A 14,001-nucleotide genomic window follows, 5' to 3' on the forward strand; every position below is an offset into this window, starting at 1 on the left:
TACAGATACAAATAACTTTGATCATTTAGGCCACCTGTATCCAAACGGATACAAAGGAATACTTTCACTTTGGGCTAGCTGAATTCAAAAGAATTCAGCGTTTGTATTTAATTGAATAATTGAATTTAATTGAATCCCGGACTTATAGCCCGGGAGGTAGTGTCAAACTTGACCGGAACGTTTTAGCATGGCTATTTTTTCTTTATTTATAGTTAGGTGTTCCAAATCTTACTAACAAATGATGTGTCAGCTGGTCCAAAACCGGGGCTTTTAGACAACAAAAGATCAAATATGAAACTAAATGGAAAAACCCTACAACTTATATGTCAAATATTTATCTCTGTGACTTACATCCATCATGGCCTAAAATACCTAGCTCTTGACTTTCACACAGGCGAGTCGGGTTCGATTCCCCGCGTTGGAAGTTTTTTTTTGTTTTTAAAATTGACATTTTGATTTGAAAAATAATTATTTTTATAATACCACGTTTTTATTATTTATACGACATCAATCGTAAACTATGCATTTGATCATATTATGATGATCTTAAGCAAAGTTGTTGTACATGAACCCTGAAGGTTGCTTAGTTGGTACGACAAATTGAGTGTAGCCAGCCCCCCCCCCCCACCCCACCCACCCAACGACATTCTTTTTTATTTTTTTGTACAAACTGTTTTTTCTTAATTTTATATGATGTAGAACCAAAAAATACATACAACCTAAACAACCCTTTTTTTCTAATAAACGTGGTGTCTGCATAAATAATGATTACTTAGGTTGGTCGTATTAACTCGGAAACCTTCCCGGGTTCATGTACAACAACTTTGCTTGAGGTCATCATATTATGATCAAATGCATAGTTTACGATTCTATAAAGGACATACAGACTTTTTTATATTGTGTCGTATACCTAAATAATAAAAACGTGGTATTATAAAAATAATTCTTTTTCAAATCAAAATGTCAATTTTAAAACAAAAAAAACTTCCAACGTGGGGAATCGAACCCGGCTCGCCTGGGTGAAAGCCAGGAGCTAGGTATTTTAGGCCATGATGGATGTAAGCCACGGAGATACATATTTGACATATAAATTGTAGGGTTTTTCCATCTAGTTTCATATTTTATCTTGTTTTACCTAAAAGCCCCGGTTTTGGGCCAGCTGACACCTCATTTGTTAATGGAACACCTAACTAAATAAAGAAAAACACTCATGCTAAAATGCTCTGGTCAAATTTGACACTACCTCCCGGGCTATTATAAAGCATATTATCCAAAGTTGGTACAAAATTTGTTTTTGGCCAACGATTTTTTTTACAAGTTGATAATTTAACACATTTTGTTAAGAATAAAACACATGGTAAAGTTACCAAGCTGCAGACGGGGGTTGTGAATTGCAACTTTTTATAATTCCCTCCCTTTGTCTTCACTGCAGCATCCATCTGGCTTGCAATTTTTAGAAGCCTTGGAGGTGTTACCAGGGAAAGGGACCAATAAATTTTTCAATTTAAAAATCTTTTAGTAATATTTTTCAATATTATTAATGTTGCTGTTAGGATTGAAAACTTTACCTTTCAATTGCCAGATGACGCTAGTCACCTAATCCATACACGTCAGTTGCAATGTGGGAATAAGCTTTCAAGGTTTGGTCACTTCGAGCAGAGAGCAGCAGGCCTACGCCTCTCCGATGATGACCCCAATAAGAGTCGAAAATCGTCGATTCAGAGTGCTGGACTGCGCTCCCTGTTCTAAGTGAAAAATAAGATTGTTTTGCCTTCGCATTGCAACTGAATAAAAATGATATATATTTTTATTTTAATAAAACACATAGGTATGTGTATATTTATTGATTTACATGGAATGTGCATACTACACATTTCACACCGTATGCTATTAACGAAAACATTGAAAGAGATAAGAAACATGAGAAATGCAATGTAATCAATACCCAAATTAAATGAGTCACATGAGTGACACCGTCAGTGTTTTCGCTAGCGAAGAATAAAGTTAAATAGTTCAATCTCATTCAAAAACACAAACTGTCGCGGACCATGGGAAGACCTCTGTCCGCGGTGCGTTCTTGTCCGTAGTCATCGGCTGTGCGTGATGATCCGTAGAATCGCAGACCGTGGGAAGGAGCTATTCTTCTTCAGTATCACTCCAACTGAAATTTTTTTTTTGAAATTTTTAAATATTTTAATTTTTTTATTAATGTTCCGGGCACATTTGAGAAGGAGCATAAGTCAATTATAATTACTGAAGTTGTTACTTAATTTTAGCTGCAAAAATCTGAATGCCACCTCTCACATCCACCTCAAAACAGATCCGCCCTGGTCTATTGCCATAATCGATGAAACTGATAAAAACATCCTTTCTTTGATCTAAACCAGCGTTTCCCAAACTTATTTTTCCGTGGCCCGGTTATTTTTGTGCTTATCCTTCGTGACCCACTAATTTTTTTGCATACCCTGGTGTGTGTATGTGTACATGAAAACATATTTAAATATTTATTATAGTTCTATATATTTTAATAAAGAATCATTAGATCAAACAAAAATGTAATAAAACAAAATAAAAAGCAAATACTTTATTAATGAGAAACATGCAGATTTTTCTGGTTAACTAAAAACTTCACATTTGGAAGAAAATATGTTAATTTTATTTGGTTTTCGAGAACACTGGTTTTCGAGGAAAATCAGTGTTGAAAACCCTGCCTCACACTTATAGGTAGGAGGAACCCTTACTCACATTCCTTACAAAAGGAATTTAAAACTTTATCGTTTTTAAAAATATATATTTTATAAAGACAGCCAAAAATATATCAGTGGTATTTTGTCAAATATGTCCTTGAGTGCCCTATCACAAGATAGTCCATTACTGGGATTCTACGTCCATTTTAAATTTATTCCTTATCCATGCTTTGTTGCTGTGGATGGGGGGAAAATATTCCTTCAGATTTGCCTCCAGCCCTAGCAGGTTTCCTTGAAAGCCGCTGGAATCTCATCCGGGAATGAATTCACGTTATACTCTTTTTGTAGTTTTGTTAGCTTTGTAAAATATTTGTAATTTCCTGCTTTCCGAGCGGCAAATCCACAAATTAAGTTTTTTTGTTGTAGTTTCCAGCTTCTCTTGTACTTTAAATATAGTTACATTGCTACCTTGTAATAGCATATTTAAATTGTTCAATAAGTCAAAAATATCACAAAGATAGGCCACCTTGATTAACCAATTGAAATCATGAAAACTGTTTTTAAATTGAAATATTGCATTCTTAGCCGTTGGTGGATGTTTCTCCAAGAACATTGAAATCTCTTGCTTGAAATCAATAAGTCTTTTTAAAACATTCCCTTTTGATAGCCAACGCACTTCGCAGTGTACCAGAAGATGTTCATGTTCACTCCCCATTTCTTTGCACAATACAGAGAATACTCTCGAGTTCAGTGGGCCAGATTTTATGAAGTTTATAAATTTTACACAGTCTTGCATAGATTCGGTAAAAAACAGTGGCATTTTTTGACAGCTAATGCCTCTCTGTGGATGCTACATCGCACCCAAACACATTCTGTTGCTACGGCTTTGATCTTCGGAAAAGCATGGGCGTCAGTCAGAGAGCGGCCTTAAAAAGCAAGTTGTGAAACGGCGAGGCGACCCGGCATTTTGCTTTCGTGGCCCGGTACCGGGTCGCGACCCACCATTTGGGAAACGCTGATCTAAACAATTCTGTATTAATGTTTGCATACTCAAGATTGCTTCTCTCGTGCAAGCCCATTTTTGAAAAGAAAATGATTGCAGCTACTGATCTCTTCACATTTCTTAAATAATCTAGTGTGTAGTATTCTCAAGAAAAATTTTAAAAAGTGACTCATCAGGCTTATTACTCGGTGGTCCTTGCAGAAATTCGCTCGTAGCGTTTTGGGTAGGGCGATAAATGTAGAGCGACGCCAATCTTTTGGAATCTGGCCCGTATAGTCCTGTCGCCAGTAGGGGTACAACGGCCTCCTTAATTCAGATGGACTTACCCAAGTTTTCTTTATGTATTTTGACCCGTAGAACACGAATTTTTTGGGTAACAGTCGATCCGGATGTCGATAAGATTGTTATAAACAAAGAACTTGAGGAATCACATAACAGCGATTTTTCACAAAACAAAACATGTTTCTTTATTCTTTGGGTCATTCTAAGCAAAAAATTATTTTACAAGTTTTTTGGTAGGATGCATAGTTTTCGGCATAAACGGGGTTGAACTTTCAAAAAATCGAAAAATTGCAATTTTTGAACCCGAATAACTTTTGATTGAAAAATAAAATAGCAATTCTGCTTACCGCATTTGAAAGTTCAAGTAAAATTCTATCGGTTTTGATTATTTTCATTGCTAGAAATTAATTTTTTTATTGTTAAAAAAAGCTATCAACACATAGTAATTGAAGTATGTTTTCAATGCATTTCTAATTTTGCCATGACACCACTGACGATAAAGCCACATTTCAAAAGCCTCAATTTTCTTTGCAGCTGGGCGTCTGTGAGAGTCTACGACTCAACTCCGTACAACAGTATAGGAAAGATATAACATCGTAGTAATCTGACTTTTTTGACCAAAAGATGATAATAAAACACATCGGAAATTATTCATAACAAACTTTTATTGTATTTATTTACGAATGTATTTACACACTGATACAATCATTATAAAACTCTCAAAAATTATTCTCAACGAGAAAGAGTGCACATGTTCCCGTTATCATTTTACTTTGAATTAACTGGTACTTGAGTAAAATCCTATTGCTTTGGACTTTATTAATAATTGTTTTATCATATCAATCTATCAACAATTAATAGTAATGCATTAACAATGTTTTTACACAGTTCTGTATTAAGAGATCATTGATAATTATATCGAAATTGATGTATAACAAAAAAATGGAATGTATTACTCGAGTGTTTGTTATCATAGATATGTCGTAGGCAAGTATTAAATGCAGCCATTCTTGCAAAAGCCTAGTCATTTTCGTAATGACTAGGCAGTTTGTATAACGTTTTCATTTTGACAAAATCACTTCACACTTTTAGGCATTTGCAAAACCACCAGAAACGTGAACGTTTTTACGTTCACGCCATTCTGTCAAAGGGTAATTTTATTTTGAAACATGTTGCAAATTAGATTATGTTTATAAAATCTATTAAATTTAAATAATTAATGCTATGAAATTATTGCACCCAGTTATTCTTAAACCTTTATTTTATAGTAAGGAACAAATATTATTATAACAATGTTAACTTAATTAATTAAGAAACTTTTTTAATTTTATTAAATATTTTGGACTTAAACCATTATTTCACTGAACTTATTGGAAAAGCTATACGACGAGTTCATTGCACTAATTTGCATAGATGATAAAATAAAACTATACACCAATAACAAAAATAAACAACATAACCTAAACTTATATATGATCTGTGCGTAAATTGCAACACTGTTTAAAAATTAAATTACCCTTTCGTCCCTTTCCGGCTTTTGCAAATGCCTAAAAGTGTGTCCCACTGACACAAAAGTGTGACAAGAAGTCATTTCGCAAAAATGAAAACGTTATACAAACTGCCAAGTCATTACGAAAATGACTAGGCTTTTTTTGCAAGAATGCCTGAATTTCGTACTTGCCTACGATACAGATATATTCTCATAGCATATTCCCAACCTAACCTAACATTATTTCCCTTTAGACCGCTTACAGACGAACCACTTTTTGGAGTCGAAGTCGGCAGCAAAAAGTCGAGCGTTTGTAGTTGTCTGTCGCTACTTGCAAGTCGTCATTTAACAACAATTCAAAACGCATTTCCTTTCCACACGGTCGTTTTCTCGACTGCACTACAACTTCTGTCGTCTGTTGTCGCCCCTCTCGTCGGCTGACTTCTCAATAATTGTAGCGATTCTCTTTTCACACGAAACCACTTTGAAACGCCGGTAGCAGCGACAAAAAGTACAAGCATGTTAGTTGATTTTGAAAGCAGTGTTGACAAAAATGGAGCCGTTCGACACAGACACTTTCATTGCTGCAGTTCAGGCTGAACCTGCCATTTGGGATTACAAAAGTGATTCGTATAGCTACATTAATGTAAACGCAAAAGCTTGCCTATCCAAACTTTGAACGGTCTTTGACAATGGGATGCACCCAAAATTTACGTCGTTTTGACAAGCGTGTTTTTGCTGCTGATTTCGACTTCAAAAAGTGGTTCATCTGTAAGAGACCTTAGAGATAATTGCACATCATTAAATTTTGACGACAGGGGACTTTCGAATCCATAATCAAAACTATATTATTCGCCTTAGCTGATGATCTACAAATCTAGATGCAGTTGTTCATTCTACAACCGAAGCGAGACAGGTGTTTTCATAACTCGAGGAGGAAACAGGTAGTCTGGGTCTTCGAATAAATGAAGAGAAGACGAAATACATGTTAAGTAAATTTAATGAAAAATTTGTCTTGGTAAAAGGTATATTTTTTTAAAAAGCCTCTAAAAGAGCTACAAATATTAAAACAAAACGTTTTCGCTCTGTAACAAGAGCATCATCAGTGTTACAAGAACATGCTGAGCCGGCCAAAAATACTAAGGTTAAAACCTTTTAAAAATAGATTAAGTGTCTTATATAAGTGTATACATAATAAAATCCAAAGGATGGATATAATTCCTATGGATATGGCGTTAGGGCAACATATGACTCCCACGCGTGGTACGTGGGTTGCTAGGTAATAATTAATTAGGTCATTACGTTTAAAGAGGTGAAAGACAACTAATAAGGTGAAAGTTTGAAAGCAAATCTGTCTGATGACTGATGTCTTGCTTTCAAACCTGATTTTTAAAAGGTGGTTCAGCATGTTCTTGTAACACTGATGATGCTCTTGTTACAGAGCGAAAACGTTTTGTTTTAATATTTGTAGCCCTTTTAGGGGCTTTTTAAATAAATATACCTTTTACCAAGACAAATTTTTCATTAAATTTACTTGTAATTAATGGTATACAGCCAGCTAGAGGAAATTCTTCCTTGTGGATAGAAATACATGTTAGGAACCAAAAATCCAAGACCAAGAGTTACGCAGAACATAACTACTATTAATGACCACAACTATCTGGGGCGGTAATCACAGATGACAACCACATAGGAAAAGAGGTCTCAGCAAGGATAGCTGCAGGGAATAGAGCATTATACTTCCTATCATCAATATTAAGATCTAAGATGCCAAAAAGACAATCTAAATTAATAAGACTATAATGGCAATTATTCGCCCAGTTGTTACATACGGAAGTGAAACATGGACTCTAAATCAGCAGAAGGTTCTCAGAATGATATTTGGCCCTCAAAGAGATGAATTGCAATGCACACATACAGTGATAAGTGCACTAAAATCCGGCAAAATAACGCAAAAGACGGAAAACATAATACGTTGTGAAATAAAAAGAGATGAAACTAGTAGAATTGGGGAAATTATCAATAGAAATCTATTAATTTACGTTATATTGATAGTTTCCCACCTTTAAGGCGTATCGAAGTCAAACTGTCACAGGAGAATCTATAAAATTCTCTTATTACAGTGGCAGTTGTCAAACTGCTCCGATACGTCTATAGGTGGGAAACTATCAGTAGTAATTGCACAAGAGCTCTAAAATTATCGAATTTTTCCCGAGTGACACTTTGACAGTTTTAATTTCACGACCCGAAGGGGAGTGAAATTATGTCAAAGTGTCACGAGGGCAACAATTCCATAATAATTTTAGAGATCGAGTGCAATTTGCTGAGATTATTTCATGAATAAAACTGTTCAAAACCAACATTTTATTTTAATTTATTTATGTAAGTACAAATTAGTACAATTAAACACACAGTTGTTATAAATATTTGACGGTTGAAAGTCATCACTTTTATAACTTTTAAAACATTAATTGTCATTAATGTCACTGAATGTATTTTTTCGTAGCAACGAAGGGCATCTGACGTAATATACTTGACGACGGGATATTATCAAAAATTATCAGCTTAATTTTGATTTCTGTACCTTTCTATTGGTCAGAATCTCCCATGAATGAAATAATCAAAATAATTTCCCACCTCGACTAGTTTCATCTCTTTTTGTTTCAAAACGTATGATGTTTTCCGTCTTTTCCGTTATTTTGCCGGTTATTAACGCACTCATCACTGTATAAGAAAAACTCTTATATTAATTCCAATACTCATATTAATTCCAATAATTCATACACTACTTTTTATCAAATTGTATCCACTTTTTTCTTCGGTTAGTACGAAATGACCAATTCTTCATTCGCAGTTGATATTATTTGCGTGATTACATTAACTATGAATTCATTGATAAACTGATCTATTATTTTATTGTTCTAACATGGTGGTCCAGTCTTAAGTTAAAATCTACAAGCGAGTAATATTTATAAATCTCTATTAATAAAGGTTTAATAAAAACTGTGGCTTCGGCTATTTTACACTTATCTGGCTTAATTGGCAAATTAGAAACGGAATTTGAAAATAGCGTATGTCGCATGGATGATTTTTCTATTACGATTAAGTTAGGGTTCAGCAGATGTTATTTTTATGTGTATTACGCCGCACAATAATAAAATGTGCTTTAATGATCTGTTATGGTTCCACATAACAAGAAATCAATTGTCAAACAATTCAATACACATTTATTAAAATTGAATAATTATTATTCAATCAAGTGTCTTTTCTTTTTAAACTGAGTTTAGAAAACCCACATATGTACAGTAGAGTCTCGGTTATCCACCATAAACGGGCCGGCGGAAGGGCGGATAAGCTAAAATGGCGGATGATAGGGAGGGTTAAATGAGACATAAGTTTTTGCATCTCGTTTTTTGCTGCCAAGTCACGTCATCTCCGTAGAACCATGATATCGACAGCTCTGGATTCTTCTTGTTGCTGGACGTATTTTATCGCAACTTAAAAAAAATTTACGGCTTCTTTGTGTGAAACTATGTGGGCCTCAAGAGTATCTGGTTCTTGGATGTCTTCATCACCTTCACATTACCAAAAGTAACAATTTCTTCATGGGCTATTTTATACTGGTCATCCCTTGAAAACCACTCTCCAACATCACTCAAAGACGCATCCTCACATCCAGGGATAAGTTTCACTAAGGACAAAATATTTTCCTGAACTTCACCCGGAGTGCTTGTCCTCGGTTTCTTTATTCTCGCCTCCCTACAGCTTATCCCAAGACTTACCAACTGTTTGTGCCCCAACTTTATCCCATGCAATTGAGATCTTTTAAATTGGTGGCTTTCAATGTAGGCATTAAGTCTCGGCCATCATTCATTTCTTGTATCATGTCCATGTCTTTCCAATCAGTTCAGTTCCACCTTATGGACTATTTTCAAAAGTATATTTTGTTGCATAAATAGTACGGCGGATAAAACGGAATGGCGAATAACCGAAGGGCGAATAACCGAGATTCTACTGTATTTGATTTAATCTTTTGTAATAAATTAAATAAACTAAATTTGCTCAGCCGAGATTCATTTTGACAGATTCCGAGTAGGAAACATATAACACAAAAATTCCTGCCTCAAACTTTTAACTGCTCAAATCAACTTGTCATGTTTCATTAAAAAAAGAAGAATTATTGGAAATAGTGGGAGTGTGTAGAGACTGTTTACTATTAATAATATTGGCTATGAGCAGGTATGTTTGGTTGTGTAGTAATTTTCAGTCACGTCTAGCAACCTAACTTCCCAAAAAAAGAAATTACTAACATCACTAGACAGTTGTGTCTCAGATTAGCGAATCGACTATATCAATACTTCTTGTTAAGATTTTTTCAGTGCCTACCTGTATTCAGTATATGGAATTTCGTGCAGTGGAACCGTGAATCTACCAATTAAAGTTATATTCTCAGGACTGACACCTGTCAATATCTTCTTTTAATGGCGCTACAATCCTTCGTGAATCTTGGCTTGCTTAACAATGTTCTTCCATTCTGCTCTGTTGGATACTTTCCTTCGCCACTGCCTGATGTTGATGGTTTTAAGATACCCCTCTACGTCGTCTATTCATCTTTACGGGGCTTTCCTCTTGTTCTATTTCCTTGGAGCTTCCATCTACGGATTACTTTCACAGCTCGATTATCTGGCATTCTTTCTAAGTGACCAAGCCAGCTTAGTATTTAATTGTGACTTTACAAATATAACAATAGCTGCGCTCTGCATTATTTCATCCAGCTCGTGGTTCATTTTGTCACCTGTCAATATAGAGTTTTGTTTAAGCAGAAACTTTAGTATTTCATAGACTTTAACTTTCGATGTTTTTAATAATCAAATAAAAAAAGCATCCCACATATTTTATACATATCTGTTTTGTTAACTTATATAGCTATCTAAAAAGCATAGCCATATAACAATATAGCAACAGAATATTGCAGGTTTGATAGAAAATAAAAAAGAAATAATCTATATAAACATTTTTGTCAAAAGTCGAATTTATCATACAATGTGTTTGTTTGCCACTTCTTGTTTAATTTATGTCTAGTAATGAAATGGTTGATCAAATTTTTAAACATACAACAACTCCTTCAATTATCTTTTAACTTCGGCCACGTTTTGGACAATATCTTTATTATTTTACCGGAAATGAAATTATTGCTGAAAATAAATAAAAAGGATTTTTGAATTATTTTGAGCATTCGCTTTATCTCTACCTTAATGGCTGCTTTTCAATGTAAAGTCGACAAAAATATGTTATCACTTGTTTCTAATACAATTATAACCTACGCAGTCGACTCCTATACAGATATATCTTATAAAACTACATAATTATATTAACTGAAATTTACTGTACATTCAATAATTATACTAGTTTTTTTCAAATATGCAAACATGCAGTGATAAAACTTTAAACATTTTTGTGTAAACTCCTTAATGTACAGAGGAAAAGTATCATAGACGAAAATAAAACTCGCTCAACTCATAGTATTCAAAAAGTTCATCGAATACAGGTCATCGGAAGTTATTCACCGACTAGAAACTCATTTAACAGTTCTTTAAAAAATAATTCATTGAATTTATGTATATTTTCATATAAAGCAATTATATACTTAATTAGAACACTAAACTGTTGACTAGTGTAACGTTAGATCAGTTCATAAAACGTTACGTTACATTGGCAGTCTCGTTCTGACATAAATCGAAAATTCTCTGAACACTCATTTTAGTCATAGAGGTATATATTAACTTAGTTGCTACTTACTCACCATCCTTAATGTGAAGACATATTGTCAATTATGCAACCCACGTGCCTTGTGAGGATCATATATGTAATGCCAAAGGCCATATCCTTACGGAATTTTATCCGTCAATTGGATTTTTCAATATCATTGCAACATTTTTGTTAATATTTAAAGGGTTTTTACCCATGTATTTTTAGTGACTCAGCATGTGATGCTTGTAACCAAACTTTGCTTTTTTACCTTGGTCAACATTTCAATTTTTAAAATTTGTCTTCACTAAAATAGTTATACTTATTTTAGATAACAGCACTGATGATGCTCTACTTAGAGCGAAAGCGTTCTGTGATAGATGAAGCCCTTTAAGGTTTTTTTTTAAATAAATATACCTTTTATCAAGGATATTCTCATTTAAATTTAAATACATAAGTAAATTCGATAAACAGATGAGTGAATACTCATGAGTTACATGAGTTTCTAGTCTGTCAACTTTACATTGGTGATCTTTTAATAATCTCAATATAAAATATTCAATATCTAACATTCACAAATACTAACGAATACCTGCTACAAATACAGAACATGCATTCTTTACTCTCAGCAAAAAAACATTCCTTACAACAAATCTATCTTTTGATTTGCTAGATTATTATAAACATTTTCACAATCAAAACATTTTAAAATTATTCTTAGAGTTCGTTATTAGTTGTATATGCTACGGTAATGTTCATTCGCCGGAGGAGCAGAAACTTGAGACAAAAAAGTTCAAAGTCAGAGATAGATTACAATAGTGGCAAAATCCTATATATTGCACTACATAGACTTTATATTGCTCTACAGAAAGAGGTACCTACATACAAAGAAAAAATATCGCAAATCTTTGCAAAACAAAAACATTTGAACTTATTAAGGTATTCAATAGGACTTTTCAACGCTTCTCATTTGTTTCGACCTTCCGTCATATTATACACGGATTATGACATATGACAGAAGCTCGAAACAAATGAGACTCATTGAAAAGCCCTATGAGTGTGAAGCAGCTTTTCTCGCATACAGCGATCAGACGTGAAAACTCGAATAGTCAAGAAAAAACATACGCTGAGATTATAATTGCAGGACTCGAAGAAAAAGTAATGGATGAAGAGCAAAAACCAAAATAGTAAACGCCATTGAACGCACAGGTAAAACTGAAATGAAGATGGACAAGACATGACGAAGATGGAACAAGGAAAGTTACTGACCATATACTGTAAAAGTATCACGAAACTGATTGCAAACAATATCGGGCAATGATATTCAGCAAACTTCAGCTTCAGTAAAAAAGACAAATGGAAGACAGGGAATGGAAAAGGTAAAAGGGCTATATGCGAGAGATATATAAATAATCAGCTATAGATAAATGAACGAACAGAAAAATATTATACCTATATGTTGAAGATATTTTTCTAGCCATATATTTTACTTTTGATAATTTAGATAGGCTAACGTGTACTGTAGGTAATAAAAACGATATACATATTCGTAAAAAATCCTTCCTAGCGGGTATGGTGTTAAGCGTATAGAGCTCAAATTATATCCCAATGGGGGGTTATAACTCCCAAAACCCCCCATGGTTACGCCTATGACTCCATGTCGTTTAATTTAATACTTTTAAGCATGTAATCAACAATTTAAACCCAATCCCTGTTTAGTTTTGCGGTTATAGAGCAAGTGCTTTAAAGTTCACTGAAGATGGACTGATAAGCCCGAAAACGTTCTGAACAACTATTGTAATCCATTTGGATTTTTAATTATAAATACTTATACCAATTACAAGACACGTTTTCTTACTTCGATTTTAAAGTTTTTAACTAAATGATATACAGCCAACTCCAGTAAAATATCCCGATTTAGCGAAAATAAGAATAGTCCTTGTCAATAAGTATGCGCGGTGTGCAAGTACTTGGAAGGGAAACGAGAAACGACCGTGCGCGAGTCGCGGAGAAATATTGCAACTATCTTAAATAATTCATATTGTCAATTGAAATTGTCAAATTGACGTATATTTCATACCTTCTGTCATTGAAGCAGAAAAATTATATATTGCTCCACAATATTGATATGATATGCAATTATTATATAAAGGTAAATTTAATTAATTGTATTTTGCTTGCAGTACTGCATTTTAATAACTAATTTTTCTTCTTATTATTTTTTTTGACTATGGCCTTGACAATTATCCAGCAACCAGGACTAATATAATTGGCCAATATAATTAAAAGTGCGAATAAAAGTACAGAGCGTAGAAATAGAGGTCGCTTTGCTGAACTTGCACGGTCCCAATAGTGCAGTCACTGAAGGTGGATATGAGCTATTACCTCCGATTTCGTTGAACCTTCATCGATTTGCATGAAAATTGGTGAGTGGATAGAGGATATCTTAAGGAACAAAGGTGACATGGTGCCAACTTGCACTTTTACCCTGGGGGTGTAGGCCACCCCTTCTCGGAGGCGAAAATTATTTTATTAAAAATAACCCACAATTTGACAGAGGGATAAATTCTAAGCAACATTTATTATATAAAGTTATTAAAATAAATTAAAACTTTTTGAGTCATTAAAAATCAGAGATTTTAATTTTTCGTGAGAAAAATGCATGTTTTCAAGCGATTTTTCATAAATAACTCAAAAACTATAAGTTTTTACAAAAAAGTTATTATTACCAAAATTGAAATAAACTACTTACTATAAAAACTTTTTAATGTTAATTAAAAGTGAGTTATCGG

At 33.8% G+C, this 14,001-nt stretch overlaps 1 protein-coding gene across 1 annotated transcript in view; it reads right to left on the minus strand.

The window, feature by feature from the left end:
• Nucleotides 1–1,838: 1,838 nt before the first annotated feature.
• Nucleotides 1,839–14,001, minus strand: part of LOC114330600 (ubiquitin domain-containing protein 1) — a 115,612-nt gene continuing 103,449 nt past the window's right edge. The window contains exon 4 of the mRNA XM_050656304.1: nucleotides 1,839–2,161. The gene's annotated coding sequence lies outside the window, so the exon portion shown is untranslated. The remainder of the gene's footprint in view (nucleotides 2,162–14,001) is intronic.

The sequence above is a fragment of the Diabrotica virgifera genome, chromosome 7, assembly GCF_917563875.1.
Source record: "Diabrotica virgifera virgifera chromosome 7, PGI_DIABVI_V3a".
NCBI lineage: Eukaryota > Metazoa > Arthropoda > Insecta > Coleoptera > Chrysomelidae > Diabrotica > Diabrotica virgifera.